The sequence below is a fragment of the Phoxinus phoxinus genome (assembly GCF_949152265.1).
Source record: "Phoxinus phoxinus genome assembly, chromosome: 4".
Lineage (NCBI taxonomy): Eukaryota > Metazoa > Chordata > Actinopteri > Cypriniformes > Leuciscidae > Phoxinus > Phoxinus phoxinus.
This window is the reverse complement of record NC_136879.1, coordinates 21,515,375-21,535,668: the sequence shown is the minus strand read 5'-3', so window position 1 is coordinate 21,535,668 and position 20,294 is coordinate 21,515,375. Positions and strand designations below refer to the sequence as shown.

At 39.7% G+C, this 20,294-nt stretch overlaps 2 protein-coding genes across 6 annotated transcripts in view; one reads left to right on the top strand and one right to left on the bottom strand.

Moving 5' to 3' along the window:
- The window catches only part of mecom (MDS1 and EVI1 complex locus), a 166,864-nt gene extending 165,534 nt beyond the window's left edge, over positions 1 to 1,330 (bottom strand). For all 4 annotated transcript variants that reach the window (XM_079610419.1, XM_079610421.1, XM_079610422.1 and 1 more), the window contains exon 1: positions 1,061 to 1,330. The gene's annotated coding sequence lies outside the window, so the exon portion shown is untranslated. The remainder of the gene's footprint in view (positions 1 to 1,060) is intronic.
- A 963-nt stretch (positions 1,331 to 2,293) lies between these two features.
- nyap2a (neuronal tyrosine-phosphorylated phosphoinositide-3-kinase adaptor 2a) overlaps positions 2,294 to 20,294 on the top strand; it is a 53,485-nt gene continuing 35,484 nt past the window's right edge. The window contains exons 1-3 of one of the 2 annotated variants that reach the window (XM_079610657.1): positions 2,294 to 2,419; positions 10,103 to 10,201; positions 19,334 to 20,169. The gene's annotated coding sequence lies outside the window, so the exon portion shown is untranslated. The remainder of the gene's footprint in view (positions 2,420 to 10,102; positions 10,202 to 19,333; positions 20,170 to 20,294) is intronic. The other variant, XM_079610658.1, reaches the window with a different exon arrangement.

Here is a 20,294-nt window from a genome sequence, read left to right as displayed (position 1 = left end):
GATCACTCACAAAGGTTAAGTGTTTTAAATAGCACACACACACTATCATTCCTTTCATGCTCAGATAGATAGATAGATAGATAGATAGATAGATAGATAGATAGATAGATAGATAGATAGATAGATAGATAGATAGATAGATAGATAGATAGATAGATAGATAGATAGATAGATAGATAGATAGATAGATAGATAGATAGATAGATAGATAGATAGATAGATAGATAGATAGATAGATAGATAGATAAAATATGTTCATGCGCATTTTTTTTTTACATCCCGCCGCCTGCACGGCTCAGTTCCCGTAGTGTAGTGGTTATCACGTTCGCCTAACACGCGAAAGGTCCTCGGTTCGAAACCGGGCGGGAACAAGCCTAACTTTTGTGTTTTTTATACCACTCTGTTAATGGTACAACAGGACCGACTGACGACTTCATACAACAAACACTCATATGTACGTACTGACCATCAATGAAAATTAGTAACATTATAAATCCAACCAACGTTGACAAGGTTAAGTTGTCCCATAACCTTTTTGGTTATTGTCACCGGGGAGGGAAATTCAGGCCCTTTCAACAGGCGTATTCAAGAAACTTAACACGACTACAACAACGTAACTACGTTAAGTTAACGTCATGTAAAGTTAAAATACAAAGTTGCAGTAACCGGCTTTAGTCACTGGATGGCGACAACACCCCACAAAACACGCGAGCGAGCATTTACTCAGCTTATGTGGCAGTCAAGGCCTAACATTAGGCTTAATCATTAGCCTATTCATGTTTCTACCTTCTGATGTTCTGTAATACATTACATCCCGTTATGATTGATTAGTCAAATTTGATCTAAAGGCATTTACCTGTCTTTTTTTAAACGAAAAGTGTCAACACTGGGCTATGAACTTTGCTATATAAATCATTTGTTAATAGGAAAATTAAAATACATATAGAATCAGCATTGTTTTTTTTTAAGTACATACAATGACTACAGCCAAACAAAAACCTAAAACAGCATATAATAAAACAGAGTTAGCAAACCACGCCGTCATAATTCATCGACTTACCTCAGTTAGTTAGTTAACGTTAGTAGAAATGTCGGAAGGTTGGAACATAGTCGACGACATAAACTCCTGGTTTCAGTGATTAAGAATATTAAATTTAACTTAGTATCTGGATCAGTGTATTAGAGGAAACACCACATTATCTCAGTCAAAAAGTTGCAGTCGCTGAAATCTCCTCACTAACCCAAATCATGTTGACCTAATCATTGCGCATGCGCATTATTCGAGAGTTCTGACTTATTTATCGAATCGGTTCTTTCGAACAGTTTGTTTAAAAAAAAAAGCGGTTTAATTTTTTTTTTATCTACGTTAGATACATAAGCAACAATACAAATCATTAAGCCTAAGGCAGATACATACGTTTTGCCAGGGTAACAAAAACAACAACAATTTAGCCTGCCCTACACCTTAGCTATATGACACAAAGGATATTGTTGATGCTTTAGGATTAACAGAATTTTGAATAATTTCCATACTTGTCTAGATCAACTTTGTATAAAGAAAAGTTTATACAAAGGCCTACGTGAAATTTAGCTATCAGGAAAACACAAATTAATATGTTCCTATGTTCTCTTTTGTTTTGAGTAGTCAAAGAAAACATCTTTAAAATAGAAAGTCACTTACAAAATAAAATTTCTCTGTGTGGTTATATGGCCAAATCAAGTGAATTATATTTTCCTTTCAGAAGAGTGGCAAAAAAGCGCAATTTATTTCAGTAGAAAGGATTTAGTTAGGTAAACAAATTTATTTTACTTTATTGGTAAAGAAGAAACTTTTGAGGCAAGGACATGACGACTGCCCTCTACAATATTATTAAAATATGGTAGGTTATTATGAAAGGAATCTTCATTATTTATCTCTGGAAGAGAGCTCTAATTTCACAGTTATTTTTTGTTGCAGAATCGAGCAAAAATTTAGCCTGGGAAAACCCTGACGAACTTCCGACAAATTTGAGATTTGCTCTGCAAGTTACAACTGAGAAGAATCAGTGTCTGGCTAGTAAAAATTAAGAGTGAGTTGTTGACTTTGTTGAACTGTTCGGACTGATTCAATCCGATTCGTCTAATATTGAATCGTTCAGAGTCGGACCATGGTTCAGACCTATGGTTCTTCAGACCGATTTTGTGAACCGCAAACTGATTCATTAAAAAGAGTCGACTCAAAAAAACACATAAATTCGGTCATGAATCGGACGTCTCTATTTGACAGCAGGGGTCTGACAAACGACTCGCCTATCTTTCTCCCTGACCCTGACTACTGACACAGCAACTTTGTGACTGATTTGTTGTCTTATTTCGCTTCACCCGTCTTTTACCAACGCCCAAGTGTCATCCTCACCCCTTCCGCTCGCTGAGGGAAAAGGTAAGGATTGGGAGAAGTTCCGTCTCCATGGCAACCACAGCTGCAAACTAGCAAAGCGCGCTGGTTCTCCTTCATACAATCTGGCGGAAATTTTATCATTTAGTACCCGCGTCATATTAACGTCATATGTAGGCCTACCCTCAGAGCCGCGCAAAAATAAATAAAAATAAAAATATGGAGCTGCACTTAAAGCTATAGCCTACCTTTCCAGACCTTTTACTTTAATTTACCATGGTTTCAGCTAGTTTAAAAAATAAACAAATGTAGCCTACTAAATAAGGAAAAACTTATCTACATAAACTAATTTCCATAGCTACTGCCATCACATTACTAGTTTCTAAATGTGTTCAGCGGCAGCCAACAATAATTCACAATAAATACCATCGTTTTGTTTTATAGAATTTAAATTAGCATTGATCTAGCCATGCTAATGATGGGCTATGGTTATGTGTCTGTGTTTTTGGATTAAATACCACTGTTAAAGTAAGGTTACAATGCCAAAGCTATGATTTTGGAGGCTGTCAAATTAACTATTGAACAAATTTCAGTCTTTTGATTTATAGGGTTTCTCTTTGAGATGCTTGTCAAAATGTAGTAGCTGCACACTCCATAAATTAATAATTTGGGTGACAAGCTTTATAGGTTTAAAAGATTTTCTATACATATTATGCTAAAGTAATGCCAATATCCTTAGGGCCCAATTTCTCCCCACCATTTACATAATGAGAAAATATCATTACTGCAATGTAAAGACATCTGTGCTAAATTTATAAGCTAAGGGGGGATGGGCGATAGGAAGGATGGCTTTGACAGAAGAGGCATATGGGGGTCAAGGGTGATTCATGACCTCTGTTTAAGTACATATAACCAAGGCCAATTCTGTGCCTTTGATTCCCTGGAGAAATTCTCTACCGTCTAGTCTACTCTTACAGACAATCGTAAGTCCTGATATGGTAAGCGCGTACACAGTGCAAACATTGCATAATCTCTTGTTTGTTTAGGTAAATAGAATATTTCAAATCATGTCCATTACATTCAGCAGTGTATGTGTGTGTTTGAAGGATATCGCATAATCAAGTAAGGGAGAAACAAAACATCTCCTCCTAATGTTGATGGCAGCAATTGGGGGACAGTATAATGAGCCATTTTGCTCAGGCGTCTCTTGTGGTTTGATTCAGAAAGCCGGAGCCCCAGACCATGTTAAACAAATGGACATGCTGTGGTTTAATGCATCTGTCAGAGGAAAGACAACAGTATTGAGCAAACAGAATCAGACTAGCTTGGGAGACACTAAGCCCGATGCAATTCCCTCACGAGATCCACTTACACTAATCGTTAGTCTGAACTGATTACTTCCTGGTCTTTAGTCTTATCTCATTACCCACATCGACAATTATGCAAAACATATTTCTTCTCCTTAAATGAATAGGTTCTTTTACTTAGGAGGATGATCGGTCCTTTGATAGACTGTCCGAACAAAGATTAAAATGTGATGTGGGTCGGTTGGATATACTATAAGGCTAAAAGGTCAACTGTGAGCAAGAGAAGTGTTTGAATGGATTAGAGTAATCTCTTTCTGTCTCTTTCCACCCTCTCTCTCCCTCTTTAAATAAAGGCTGTCCATTAAAAAGTGGTTGAGAATCCCCTTAGGGATGGTAGATGCATATTCCACTAATAGAAAGCACACATGATTAATTTTTCAAGAAACTTCTCTTCAGTCCACAGCTGCACTTCTCAGTGTCTCTTTGATTTAGCCATTGCAATATTCCTACGTTTTCAAATATTCCCAAGCGGCCGTTATCTCCTGAGATTTAACAGCAGTGTGAGCAGTATCAGTGAACAATTTCCACACTAATGAATTATCAAAGTGTTCCCTCCAGTGCTTGAAATGAATTGAAGTTCAGCTGAAGTTCTCGAATCAGCTATCACAAAGCTAAAAATATACGCCACAAATAAAATAAAAATTAAGCCTTTAAACTGTGACAGTTAAAGGCATTTCACACTATGCTTAACTCTTAACAGTGCTGTTATTGTTCACTAAAACTAAAACTATTAAATATCGTTTTTGTAAACTGAAATGCAATGAAAATTAAATATAAATATTAGATGAAAACCATAAACTTAAATAATAGAAATGTTGCCTTCTGAAACTAACTGAAATAACTTTGTTGAAGTACTATAATAAGTTTGTTGAAGTACTAAATTAATTAAACGTAATTTTTTTTATAAATATGAAAAACCGGACAAAAGCACAACAAAAATACTAAGACTTAAACTAAAATTAAAATTGAAACTGGAAATATAAAATTTTATAATAACAAATATTTTTACATTTTAAGATTTTTTCTGTGGCCTTATAATAAAACCCTTCCCCCCCAACCCCCCCCCCCCCCCTTTTAATCTAGATGAGTTTTTTCTTCCTTTCTTTTCCCCCTCTCAAATGGACCTTCCCGCTGTCAAACTGCTCTGCATCAAGCAGGAAGACTGGAGCAGGCTGTCAAGCTGTCAAGCAGGTTGTCAGGAGGACCACACTAGAGACTTTATGGATTTGGCATGCCAAACTCACTATCTGGACCAAGGCACGTCTCCCAGCGAATGGACCCTGAGAAGTGGAGTGGGTGCTGGTGAATAACGTCTGCCCTGCTGAGGGCTACATCACCAGCCCCACTCCGTACCCAGAGCTCAGCCAGCCATCACCCTGCCGCACGGAGAGGATGCCTGAGCCCACAGGAGACGGAGAGCTTGAGCGTGCCATGATGCACAAGCCAGCGCCAGTGAAGAAATGGACTGAGCCAGTCATCGCCCCGGAGCCCGAGCCTCGCAAAACGCCTGACCAGGTGCGTGAGTCGCCAGCGCCACGTGAGCTTGTGGAATTCGAGGTTATGGAATGAAGCTCCGCCCACACTTCAACTGCTAAGGGGGGAGAAGCAGTTAGCCTCTGCATTAATATTTGATGATTTGCAAGAGGATCATTTCTTGTTTCTCCCACTCCACTGGTCCCGTCCAGCACAAAGTCTCCTGTGTCTCCAGAGTTCCCACTCAGCCTCCCTCTCCTGCATCCTCTTCCAAAATCAGCCATTGTGTGTATTCCAGCTCTGCCCAGCCAAGTAGACCTCCAGCTGCTGATCCCGTCACCCCACCTCGGCTCGTCGACTTGTCGGATCCAACTTGGCTCCTCTCTCCCTCGGCTCCACCAGATACCATCGTCTACCTCCACCGGGCTCCCTCATCCCTCCTGCTCCGCCTTGGTCAGACGTCGTTTTGCCTATGCCACAGATTTCTATGCTGTCAACTCCATTCCACCCTATCTCTCCACCCGTTTGGCTTCGTCTGGCTCCGCCTTCTCTACGGCTCCACTCCACCTCAGTCCTCAGGCACTCTAGCTCCATCTCGGATGCTTATCACTGTGGCTCCCCTACGGCCTCCAGGACCATCGGTGTCTCCCGTCCCATCTGCACCCAGGGCTCCTTTTCCATCGGCTCAATCTTGGTCCATCCAAGTATCGACAGACAAACCTCCACTATGACTCCTTCCTCTCTCAACTACGCCGTGGGCATTAGTCCTGGCTGCGCTCTGGGTCCATGCCTGGTCCACTCCTGCTCCTGGCTCCTTCCATCGTAATTACTGCCTTGGTATCTCCGCCAAAAACCCCTTTCGGTTCCTGCCTTTTAGCTGCTCCATGTCCTCCTCCAGAGCCCGCCCCCTCCCTCTTTAGTTGGTTGCAATAAACCTAAATATATATTTTTATTTTAAAATATATTTTTGGTTCAACTATACCTTAAAGAAACCAAAGCTCTGAACATTTGTTAAGATTTAATAAACAATAGGGCTGGGTTAAAAAATATTGATTTCTCAATTTTAATCGATTGTCATTTTGATGAAGCAAAATACAGATTCTTAAATCCCAATAATCAATCTTTTAGTCTATGCTGTTTTCAGTTGATGAATGAACAAAACTCTCTTCCTCTTTACTACTAGTTAGAGCACAAAATAATCATGAATGAACATCAGAAGGTATGTCCTGTACAGTAAAACTTACCGAAATCTGAATCATGTCTCAAATAATTGCTCAATCAGTGTTTCAACCACGAAAAGACGCCAATAATACAGCTTGTAAACAATGTCACTGTTACGGCTTTCCTTAGAAACGCACGACGAAGGAGAATGTATTAGTTGGAACAAATATTTACTGATCACTTGGAGAAATAACAGAGAACAACACAACTCAAACCAAATACAAACAAGAACCGACAAAGACAGAGGGAGATCACAGGGAATATATACAGGTGTCAGGAAGGAAACTGATTAACAAGACACACAGCTGAACCAAAATAACTAATGATGACAGTGACCATGGAAACAAAGGCGTGGCGGGAAACAGAACAAAAGAAACATAAAATGGAGTACAGAAACAAACTGACATGTAACGTAATGTTACATTTACCTCAGAGAAGCCATTCAATGACCATAAACTCATTAGTCTGCAAGAAAAATTAACTCTAAATGTAAGCACTATATTACATATTCATAATCTTTTTTACTTCACATGCTCTTCAATTTTGAATGCATGTTTGAATAAATCTGTCATGGTTTTATGACAGCCACCATTTATATATATAAAAAAAGTAGGAACATAATAATGTATTTAACAAGTTATTATTATAAGGTTATTATTATTAATTTAAATGTAAGTAGCCAATACAAATTTACATTTTTCATTGAATTTAAAATTTAATTTGAAACTTTAAAGTTCCAACTTGGGTTTCCTGTATAGTTTATTTCCTTGAGAAAATTTGCCTGATAAATAGCCCAATTAATCAATATCAAACCGAATTGAAATCAGAATTAATTCGGGAAATTTGTTTCAATACCCAGCCCTAATAAACAAGCAAGAATTTGGTTTCAATACAATTGCACAGGCACAGAAAACAGAAACAGTTCAACAGAAAAACAAAAAACAGAAAGAAAGAGAAGAGGGAATGTCTCTGGCGTCTTAGGAGAAAGGTAGCAGTGATCTAAATGATCAATGCACAATCCAATCGCAGTTTATATCTCACAGTGCAATGGGTGAGTTAAGGTCACCAGCCTATGATTTTATCATCTTAAAATCTAATGCCTAATGCCATTACTATACTGAATCAGTTTGAAGTGCTGTCCAGAAAGAAAAGAACTAAATCAATGGGGGAACTCTCTCTCTCTTTCCCCTTATAGACACGAGAGAAAGATAGCAATGTGTGTTAGGATGATCTATGCTAAAGCAGTGAGAGTGCACTGACCATAAACAATTCATTATGAGTGCAGAATGGCTGAGGAACAGATATCTGCCCAGACCAAGACACAGTTCACATGTAAGCAAAAGGAATGATGAACGACAAAGGATGAGATCATCTATGTGGGATGAAGAACTGAATTTGCAATCGACCTGTGCGTGTTTGTTTTATGTGTGCCTTTGTGCCAATCAGACTGTCACCTTATAATATCTCAAATCATGTAACAATATAAAGAGGCCATATTATGCCCTTTTACAAAGTCTTGATTTTGTGTTTGGGGTCTATACGTTTTATCATCCTTAAATGCTAAAAAAACACACATTATTTTTCACATATTTGTTGCAGCACCTCTCTTCCCAGTCTGCCAGAAATGCTCTGTTTAATTCCAGTCTCTATAGACCTTATTCAGAGCAGCGCCATGACAAGTATGAAAGCGAGGCTGTGAGGGATAGACTTACCGTGTTTTCAACGGCATCTGCTGTAAAAAGCTGTATGAAGCTCCTAGATCACTTATCATTTTGGCAGTGTTTTGTCAGTACAATCCAGAAACACATTAAATAACAGTGGTACAACCGACTGAAGAGATGTACCGGTATGTCTATCCATCACAGCCTCGCTTTCATTCCTGTTAAAAATCAAAGATGGCGCTGCTGTGAATAAGGTCTATGAAGCCCCTCCTTACGAAAAGGTCAGCTGGATCGGTGTGTTGTGATTGGTCCGCCGATTTGAGCGTGTTTTGGAAATGTCACGTCCCTTTCCATAATGAGTTTCAGCTTCTCATGGTTTAAACACTACTAACACTTGGACATGGCGACAACACACTACTAACGCATCTTAACCAGACCCGACCCTTTTTTTTGCACATGCCTTGGGCAGAAATCATTTGAACGTGGAATATTGTGGTGTGCATTGTAGTCATCTAGGAGGTGTTTCAGGGCTTCAGAAACAGTGCTTATTGATATAAAGAATACGTCCCTTGAGATTGGGCCTTGTTACTCTGAAAACTGCAGACCGTTTTCATGTTTAAACAGCAACATTACACATGAAATTTTGAAAATCGTCACCTTCATTTGAAAATGAAACTGACTTGGGCAATTATTTTAGGAAGGTGACAAAATGTAAAAAAAAAAAGCATAATAGGTCCTCTTTAAGTGTGCAGTGAGCTTGTTTGTGTATTTATTACTTGCAAAGAAATGGTCTTGTAAAAGACTAGTGAAACTACTGTGCAGTTTTGTATTAAAAAAAACCCAATTCAGGTTTTTCTCTTGCTCAATCAGAGCAGAAAGATTCAAAGTGTGTTGATAAGAGCTGAAAATAGCCTAATCCCTCTCTGTCCTGGAGCTTCACTCCTTCTCCTGCTGTACCAGCCAGAGGACAAACCAACACATCCTCCCTGCAGAAGGGATTAACACTCACGGGCTATTTCAGGAGTTAAATCATTTGTGAGATTCATCCACATTCCTTCAGTAGTGTAAACACTCGCCAGCCCATGAGCTGAGAAAGGTGACGGGCTGCCGGCCATGTTCACTGCATCTGCAAGGAGAGGGGTTTGACATTAAATATTTACACTTTTAGTATGTTGCTATTTCGGGTTATTTGATTCATGCATCAAACTGTTGGTTTGTCCGTCCCGCCATCCATCAATCTGTCAGTTCATTTGTAGGGAATCTCCTCTAAAGTGTGTTCCTGCAGATTGCAAAGACAAACATTTCATTACAATAAAGCAATATCACTTGAGGACACGCTGATCGGATAACATTCCGATCAGAAGCGCGTTTACACTTGTCTTTTCAATGTGTATGTGGACAACATCCGGATACAAGTCGCATGTTAATGCCAAGTGTAAACGCAGCCCAAGAGTGACCTAATTACCATATTCAGATACTCAGTATACAACAGCATGATTTGTAATGTATATACGTATCTATAATGGTCAAAAGTTTGGAATAATTACGTTTTTTTTGTTATGTTTTTGAATGCTCACCACTCTTATACATTTATTTGATCAAAAATACAGAAACAACAGTAACATTGTGAAAAATTTAGCTCAAAATCAGCATTCGAGAAAGATTTCTGAGGATCATGTGACACTGAAGACTGGAGTAATGATGCTGAAAATACAGCTTTATCACAGGAATAAATTACACTTTATTTTACATTGTAGTAATATTTCACAATATTACTGTTTTACTGTATTTGTTATCAAATAAATGCATAATTTCATTTAAAAACATTAATTATTCTAGAATTCCAAAATTTTTGACTATAGTAGTGTACACATACAGTATACAATATATAGTAAGTGATCCTGTGTATGTATGTTACCGCGTGTGTTTTTATTGTATTAGTCTGTTTTCTGAATCTAAATGTTTTTACTGTAAACATTCTGTAAAAATTCTGTCACTGTGTTTAGGCTGAAATCTTTGGATGAAGATATAGATGGATGGATGCGACAGCTCCTCAAACCCCTGCAGGAGGCTCACTGCCTGAGCTTGGCATGACATCTGTCGAGGTATGTGACGGCATGAATTATGTAAACTTGTGACCATTGACAGTGTATGTGTGTCTGTTCACTCCACAACATGTGTGTCTGTTCACTAGGCAATTTCCGTACATTGATATGTTGTGTACTTTGTGTGTGTGAGAGAGAGAGAGAGAGAGAGAGAGAGAGAGAGAGAGAGAGAGAGAGAGAGAGAGAGAGATGTGCATGTATGCTGGAGAAAGAGAGATTTAATAATTCAGCAGTGTTATAATTGGCTCAGTCTCACCTCCGAAAATCAGTTTCTGAATCACGCTATCTGTACAGAATGTCTCATCGCAACCCTATACAGATCTGTATGTGCGTGTGCATGTTTAAAGGAACACTCCACTTTTTTTGGAAATAGGCTTATTTTCCAACTCCCCTAGAGTTAAACAGTTTTACCGTTTTCGAATCCATTCAGCCGATCTCCGGGTAGCACTTTTAGCATAGCTTAGCATAGATCATTGAATCCGATCATTAGGGCCCGAGCACCGATGGTGCGAGGACACTATTGGAATTGCTCTGTTTATTATTATTATTATTATTATTATTATTATTAGGGCCCGAGCACCGATGGTGTGAGGACCCTCTTGGAATTGCTCTGTTTATTATTATTATTATTATTATTATTATTATTATTCTTCTCCGCATTTAATCGCATTTTTGAGGGCCTAAACATGCACGAAAACTCACGAAAATTTGCACACGCGTCAGAACCGGCGAAAATTGACATCTGATATGTGTTTCAGATTTGGGCGGGGCAAAATGGCTCGATAGCGCCACCTATAAAGGTTCAATGGAGTGCGCCTCCCGCTACGTTTCACGTACGTGTACGAAATTCGGTACATACATGTAATGACCCAATACCTACAAAAAAGTCTCTTGAAGCATAGCCTTAAACACAACAGGAAGTCAGCCATTTTGAACTTCCTCTCTGATTTTTGTGCAGTTTTTGCCATTTTCAGGCCTCGTACTTTAACGAACTCCTCCTACAGTTTTAATCTGATCATCTTCAAATTTGGTGAGTGTAATCTTAAGGCCTTTGCGACGTTAAATTGCGAAGATCTTGAGTTTTCGCCGAAGGGCGTGTCCTCGGCGGCCTGACAAATTTTGATGTTTCGCCATGAAACAGGAAGTTGCTGTAACTCAGGGAAACAATGTCCAATCTGCCCCAAACTTCACACGTTTGATAAGAGTTCTGTCCTGAACACATGACCATGCTCAAATTCAGTTACAGTCATAGCGCCACCTGCTGGCAACAGGAAGTGACATGTTTAACACTGTTTTGGACTCATTATAACATATAAAAAATTGCCAGCAAGTGCTAAACATGTTAACAACATACTAGAAACATGCTAAAACATGCTAGCAAACATTAGCTAAGTGCTAAATCATGCTATTACTGCAATTAAATAGGAATTTGCTGTAACTCAGGCATTGGATGTCCAATCTGCCCCAAACTTCACACGTTTGATAAGAGTTCTGTACTGAACACATGACCATGCTCAAATTCAGTTACAGTCATAGCGCCACCTGCTGGCAACAGGAAGTGACATGTTTAACACTGTTTTGGACTCATTATAACATATAAAAAATTGCCAGCAAGTGCTAAACATGTTAACAACATACTAGAAACATGCTAAAACATGCTAGCAAACATTAGCTAAGTGCTAAAGCATGCTATTACTGCAATTAAATAGGAATTTGCTGTAACTCAGGCATTGGATGTCCAATCTGCCCCAAACTTCACACGTTTGATAAGAGTTCTGCCCTGAACACATTTTCATGAGAATATTCAGTTATAGTAATAGCGCCACCTACTGGCAACAGGAAGTGACATGTTTAACACTGTGATGCTGTACTAGCAACATATTAAATATGCCATTGAGTTATAAACATGTTAGAAACATGTTAAAACATGCTAGCAAATCTTAGCTAAGTGCTAAAGCACGCTAATGCAATGCAACAGGAAGTTGTTGTTACTCAAGTTGGAAATGTCCAATCTGCCCCAAACTTCACACGTTTGATAAGAGTCCTGCCCTGAACACATCTACATGACACTTTTCAGTTATAGTAATAGCGCCACCTACTGGCAACAGGAAGTGACATGTTTAACAGTGTGATACAGTACTAGCAACATATTAAATATGCCATTGAGTTATATACATGTCAGAAACATGTTAAAACATGCTAGCAAATCTTAGCTAAGTGCTAAAGCACGCTAATGCAATGAAACAGGAAGTTGGTGTTACTGAAGAAGTTAATGTCCAATCTGCCCCAAACTTCACACGCTTGATAAGAGTCCTGCCCTGAACACATCTACATGACAATTTTAAGTTAAAGTAATAGCGCCACCTACTGTCGACAGGAAGTGACACGTTTTACACTGTGATGCATTACTAGCGACATATTTAATATGCCATTGAGTTCTAAACATGCTAGAAACATGCTAAAACATGCTAGCAACACTTATCTGAGTGATAACGCATGCTATTATCCCCATAATAAAGGACATTTTTGTAACTGACTTTGACATACTTCTATTTTTACCTACTTAAATGCACATTGCCCACCGTGCTCTGTCTTCCTAAAGCCACCGGGTGGCGGTGGCACGGGTGCGAGGGCCCTTTCATCGCTGCTTGCAGCTTTAATTATTATTATTTTCCGCATTTAATCGCATTTTTGAGGGCCTAAACATGCACGAAAACTCACGAAAATTTGCACACGCGTCAGAACTGGCGAAAATTGACATCTGATATGCGTTTCAGAATTGGGCGGGGCAAAATGGCTCGATAGCGCCACCTATAAAGGTTCAACGGAGTGCGCCTCCCGCTACGTTTCACGTATGTGTACGAAATTCGGTACATACATGTAATGACCCAATACCTACAAAAAAGTCTCTTGGAGCATAACCTTAAACACAACAGGAAGTCAGCCATTTTGAACTTCCTCTCTGATTTTTGTGCAGTTTTTGCCATTTTCAGGCCTCGTACTTTAACGAACTCCTCCTACAGTTTTAATCTGATCATCTTCAAATTTGGTGAGTGTAATCTTAAGGCCTTTGCGACGTTAAATTGCGAAGATCTTGAGTTTTCGTCGAAGGGCGTGACCTCGGCGGCCTGACAAATTTTGATGTTTCGCCATGAAACAGGAAGTTGCTGTAACTCAGGCAAACAATGTCCAATCTGCCCCAAACTTCCCACGTTTGATAAGAGTTCTGTCCTGAACACATGACCATGCTCAAATTCAGTTACAGTCATAGCGCCACCTGCTGGCAACAGGAAGTGACATGTTTAACACTGTTTTGGACTCCTAATAACATATAAAAAATTGCCAGCAAGTGCTTAACATGTTAACAACATACTAGAAACATGCTAAAACATGCTAGCAAACATTAGCTAAGTGCTAAAGCATGCTATTACTGCAATTAAATAGGAATTTGCTGTAACTCAGGCATTGAATGTCCAATCTGCCCCAAACTTCACACGGTTGAATATTCTCATGTTTAACACATTTACATGAGAATATTCAGTTATATTAATAGTGCCACCTACTGGCAACAGGAAGTGACATGTTTAACACTGTGATGCTGTACTAGCAACATATTAAATATGCCATTGAGTTATAAACATGTTAGAAACCTGTTAAAACATGCTAGCAATTTTTAGCTAAGTGCTAAAGCATGCTAATGCAATGAAACAGGAAGTTGGTGTCACTGAAGAAGTCAATGTCCAATCTGGCCCAAACTTCACACGTTTGATAAGAGTCCTGCCCTGAACACATCTACATGACAATTTTAAGTTAAAGTAATAGCGCCACCTACTGGCAACAGGAAGTGATATGTTTAACACTGTGATGCAGTACTAGCAACATATTAAATATGCCATTGAGTTATATACATGTTAGAAACATGTTAAAACATGCTAGCAATTCTTAGCTAAGTGCTAAAGCATGCTAATGCAATGAAACAGGAAGTTGTTGTTACTCAAGTAGGCAATGTCCAATCTGCCCCAAACTTCACACGTTTGATAAGAGTCCTGCCCTGAACACATCTACATGACACTTTTCAGTTATAGTAATAGCGCCACCTACTGGCAACAGGAAGTGATATGTTTAACACTGTGATGCAGTACTAGCAACATATTAAATATGCCATTGAGTTATATACATGTTAGAAACATGTTAAAACATGCTAGCAATTCTTAGCTAAGAGCTAAAGCACGCTAATGCAATGAAACAGGAAGTTGGTGTTACTGAAGAAGGCAATGTTCAATCTGCCCCAAACTTCACACGTTTGATAAGAGTCCTGCCCTGAACACATCTACATGACAATTTTAAGTTAAAGTAATAGCGCCACCTACCGTCGACAGGAAGTGACACGTTTTGCACTGTGATGCATTACTAGCGACATATTTAATATGCCATTGAGTTCTAAACATGCTAGAAACATGCTAAAACATGCTAGCAACACTTATCTGAGTGATAACGCATGTTATTATCCCCATAATGAAGGACATTTTTGTAACTGACTTTGACATACTTCTCCTATAGTTACCTACTTAAATGCACATCGCCCACCGTGCTCTGTCTTCCTAAAGCCACCGGGTGGCGGTGGCACGGGTGCGAGGGCCCTTTCATCGCTGCTTGCAGCTTTAATTATTATTATTATTATTATTTTCCGCATTTGATCGCATTTTTGAGGGCCTAAACATGCACGAAAACTCACGAAAATTTGCACACGCGTCAGAACTGGCAAAAATTGACATCTGATATGCGTTTCAGAATTGGGCGGGGTAAAATGGCTCGATAGCGCCACCTATAAAGGTTCAACGGAGTGCGCCTCCCGCTACGTTTCACGTATGTGTACGAAATTCGGTACATACATGTAATGACCCAATACCTACAAAAAAGTCTCTTGGAGCATAGCCTTAAACACAACAGGAAGTCAGCCATTTTGAACTTCCTCTCTGATTTTTGTGCAGTTTTTGCCATTTTCAGGCCTCGTACTTTAACGAACTCCTCCTACAGTTTTAATCTGATCATCTTCAAATTTGGTGAGTGTAATCTTAAGGCCTTTGCGACGTTAAATTGCGAAGATCTAGAGTTTTCGTCGAAGGGCGTGTCCTCGGCGGCCTGACAAATTTTGATGTTTCGCCATGAAACAGGAAGTTGCTGTAACTCAGGCAAACAATGTCCAATCTGCCCCAAACTTCACACGTTTGATAAGAGTCCTGTCCTGAACACATGACATGCTCAAATTCAGTTACAGTCATAGCGCCACCTGCTGGCAACAGGAAGTGACATGTTTAACACTGTTTTGGACTCCTAATAACATATAAAAAATTGCCACCAAGTGCTTAACATGCTAACAACATACTAGAAACATGCTAAAACATGCTAGCAAACATTAGCTAAGTGCTAAAGCATGCTATTACTGCAATTAAATAGGAATTTGCTGTACCTCAGGCATTGAATGTCCAATCTGCCCCAAACTTCACACGTTTGATAAGCGTTCTGTCCTGAACACATGACCATGCTCAAATTCAGTTACAGTCATAGCGCCACATGCTGGCAACAGGAAGTGACATGTTTAACACTGTTTTGGACTCCTAATAACATATAAAAAATTGCCAGCAAGTGCTTAACATGTTAACAACATACTAGAAACATGCTAAAACATGCTAGCAAACATTAGCTAAGTGCTAAAGCATGCTATTACTGCAATTAAATAGGAATTTGCTGTAACTCAGGCATTGAATGTCCAATCTGCCCCAAACTTCACACGTTTGATAAGCGTTCTGTCCTGAACACATGACCATGCTCAAATTCAGTTACAGTCATAGCGCCACCTGCTGGCAACAGGAAGTGACATGTTTAACACTGTTTTGGACTCCTAATAACATACAAAAAAGTGCCAGCAAGTGTTAAACATGTTAACAACATACTAGAAACATGCTAAAACATGCTAGCAAACATTAGCTAGGTGCTAAATCATGCTATTAATGCAATTAAATAGGAATTTGCTGTAACTGGCATTGGATGTTTAATCGGCCCCAAACTTCACACGGTTGAATATTCTCATGTTTAACACATTTACATGAGAATATTCAGTTATAGTAATAGCGCCACCTACTGGCAACAGCAAATGACATGTTTAACACTGTGATGCTGTACTAGCAACATATTAAATATGCCATTGAGTTATAAACATGTTAGAAACCTGTTAAAACATGCTAGCAATTCTTAGCTAAGTGCTAAAGCATGCTAATGCAATGAAAGAGGAAGTTGTTGTTACTAAAGAAGGCAATGTCCAATCTTTCCCAAACTTTACACGTTTGATAAGAGTCCTGTCCTGAACACATCTACATGACACTTTTCAGTTATAGTAATAGCGCCACCTACTGGCAACAGGAAGTGACATGTTTAACACTGTGATGCAGTACTAGCAACATTTTAAATATGCCATTGAGTTATATACATGTTAGAAACATGTTAAAACATGCTAGCAATTCTTAGCTAAGTGCTAAAGCACGCTAATGCAATGAAACAGGAAGTTGGTGTTACTGAAGAAGGCAATGTCCAATCTGCCCCAAACTTCACACGTTTGATAAGAGTCCTGCCCTGAACACATCTACATGACAATTTTAAGTTAAAGTAATAGCGCCACCTACTGTCGACAGGAAGTGACACGTTTTACACTGTGATGCATTACTAGCGACATATTTAATATGCCATTGAGTTCTAAACATGCTAGAAACATGCTAAAACATGCTAGCAACACTTATCTGAGTTATAACGCATGCTATTATCCCCATAATCAAGGACATTTTTGTAACTGACTTTGACATACTCCTCCTATTTTTACCTACTTAAATGCACATTGCCCACCGTGCTCTGTCTTCCTAAAGCCACCGGGTGGCGGTGGCACGGGTGCGAGGGCCCTTTCATCGCTGCTTGCAGCTTTAATTATTATTTGTGTTCCATTGAAAAAACTAAAAAAACATCACAGCATACAGATTTGGAACGATATTGTTTGACTTAATAATGGCAGAAATTGTATTTTCTGGGATAAAGTCTTCCTTGCAACTAAAATCAAACACTTCCCTGTCTTTAATTGTTGGTAGTACACAATCAGGTACAGTAGCACCGCCCCAAACTCACACCATTGGCAGAGAGCTGCCTCAGACTGTTGTGATTGGCCAAAATGTGCAGGCGAGGCAGCAGTCAGATTTCTTCATTGTGTGATTTCTCTGGGCTACTATTTCAGTGATATCTGACAGCAGGGACATTTCATGTGTGGTATTCAAAAATAAAATGCGCTTACAGCAACTTTAAGATGCAGCAAAATAAAAAAGATTCTGAATAAAAGTGCTGGTCAGTGCAGAACTTGCCACCACAAATCTAAGGTGTTCTTGGCTGTTTCTAGGGCTTTGAGGTTGCCTGTTGCTATGCCAATTTCTTAGTGGTTGCTATGGTGGAGCCCTAGTCAAAAGAGCCAATTCCTTATAGGCTAACTGTGATATTTCATCCCCTAGATATGGCTCTGGTCCCTCTTTCTATGTAACTATAATAGAGGGATGTAACTTTACAAATGACCACTGACTCCAAAGCTGTTGTCACAGCATAGCTCATGCAGTTTAAGTGAATGGCCTCTAGAGGCAATGTGATCCATTTTTATTTAGTTCTATCACAGCCCATTATCTTATTTCACTGATTCCTAACCAAGGGTACTTGTTGAAATTAAAATAAAATAATAAATAAATACATTTTATTTAAACTCAATTAATTGTAGTTTTTTTTAGTTTCCTAATTTTTATATATATGTTTGACAAATATGATGGATGGATGGATGGTATTAGTTAAAAGCAACACATTTCATGTGGTGTTGTTGGAGGTGTAGTTGAGCTTTACTGATGGGTACAAAAAAGATCAGGAAACACTGACTTGCATGATATATCTGGATTTGGATCATTTGTAATTTGGTCAATTTCGGTTTCATTTAACTCCTTTACAAAACAATATTTATGTTGTTTTTAGTCATTGCTTTTTTTCATCTCATATGTTTCTCTATGTGTGTGTGCCTGTGCCTCTTCAGTGAGTCTCTACAAAGTTTTCTTGTGTGACATGTACAGGAAGTGCGCTTATATTCCAATAAGCTGACGTATAGTTCAGAACTGTGGAATGTGCTCCTTTGAACAGTTCTATTGAAGAATTCTCAAGCAAGAAATGTGTGTGAATAGTCAACGTGGGTGTCTCGCTCCTCCATTTATCCGTGTGCAGTCTTTGTCTCCTGCCTTTACTCCAGCAGCTAAAGAAAGTGATCTGTTATCTCTATTCAGCTCCTAATGTCAGCTAGTTCTGAACACAAAAGAGACACATATCGTGTGTGTGTGTGTGTGTGTGTGTGTGTGTGTGTGTGTGTGTGTGTGTGTGTGTGTGTGTGTGTGTGTGTGTGTGTGTGTGTGTGTGTGTGTGTGTGTGTGTGTGTGTGTGTGTGTGTACAGTGTGTTATAATATCATGGGACAAGCGATTGATGGACAAAATTCCCCAGATGGACATTCATTCTTACACAGAAACAAACACACACATCTACACTCAGAGATAAAGAGTCTAAGAGACAAATAAAAGACAGGAAGAAAGAACAGATTAGAAAAATTAGAGAATGAGGAGAGGAGAGAAGAGGCAAGCAAAGGTATAAAGTGTACGTACACAACATAAAAATATTACTATAGCTTTGCTATAGTACACACATTTTAGGGCATATTTTATAGCCATGTTGTCTACTGTGGCCGTGGGTTTTCCCCGCAGAATTGGGCTACTTTATTCCATTTATCTGCCATTGGTCGAACAAAAAAACAATCTGCAGCAACAGTGTAAAACTGTTTGACCAATGGCAGAATCAGAAACCCTATTTGAGAACAGCCATCATTTTTAATGCAGAAATTACATACTTCAGCATTAAACACAAAAACACAAATACATACACCCATATTTGACTGCCTTTTGAGTGTTTTGCATCAGACAGTGTAGTTGCCCTGGTTGTAAGGGCAGAGGTCATGCCCTCAAGAGAGGATTGTCACACACACAACCATTCTAACTCACAGTCTCTCTCTTTCTTTCAGAACCATGGACAGCTCTAAGCGAGCAACACGATTGGTTGAGAGACATAGGGGCTGCAGAGAGAGAGAGAGAGAGAGAGAGAGAGAGAGAGAGAGAGAGAGAGAGAGGATCACCAGGGGATGGAGTGAGTAAGCAGTGAGGGTTGCAGAGAGCTGGAGGGAAGGAGATCAGAGAGCAAAAAAGAAGGTAGGGAGAGAAAAAAAAGGATAGAGGAACTTCAAGAAAAGACAGATGCTATAGCTCTTCTCTTTGCCTACTGACGCCTGAGCTGGGTTCATCGCTGCGTGTGTGTGACGCGCATGTGTGTGTGTGTGTGTGTGACGGCAACCGCGGCAGCAGCAGGGGAGGACGGATCAAAGAGATTGTAGGACACGATGCATTTAGCAGCCTAACGTCTCTGCGCACACACTGCAGCCGGCAAAAGGAGAACACGCTCATACTACGCGCATCCGCACGCAGCCCACCCCACACACACACACACACCACGCGTGTGTGGGGACAGCGCAGATGAAGCAACCACCAAAGGGAGGTGTGGATCATTCCAGAAGCGTTTGGTAGGGGAGGGGACAGCCTTGGTGGCCGTAGCCCAGCAGGAGTGGTCGTAGGTGGGCAAGGGTCGGACAGTGACTTCTTCAGAGCTCTGGAAACGCCAAAGATGGACATGTCCTTCATCTCTCTCTTCCTCACGGCAGTGTCTGCTTCCTCCGAGCCGCGTCGCTGTCGCCGGGCTTGTCTGTCAGCCGTGTGCGTGTCCGCAGGGGGATTCGATAACGTGCGGTGTTGAGAAACGCACACACAGAACACACCTGGAGATCAGCTGTTCCGATTCACTGATACCGTGAGTGTAACCATGTGTGTGTCTCCATCCAGATGTTTTTTTTTTTTCTCATTGACATCTTGTCCTTTTCCTTATCTTCATCAGTTCTTCATCGTCCGTGTGAAAGAAAGAGTCAAACCGAGCAA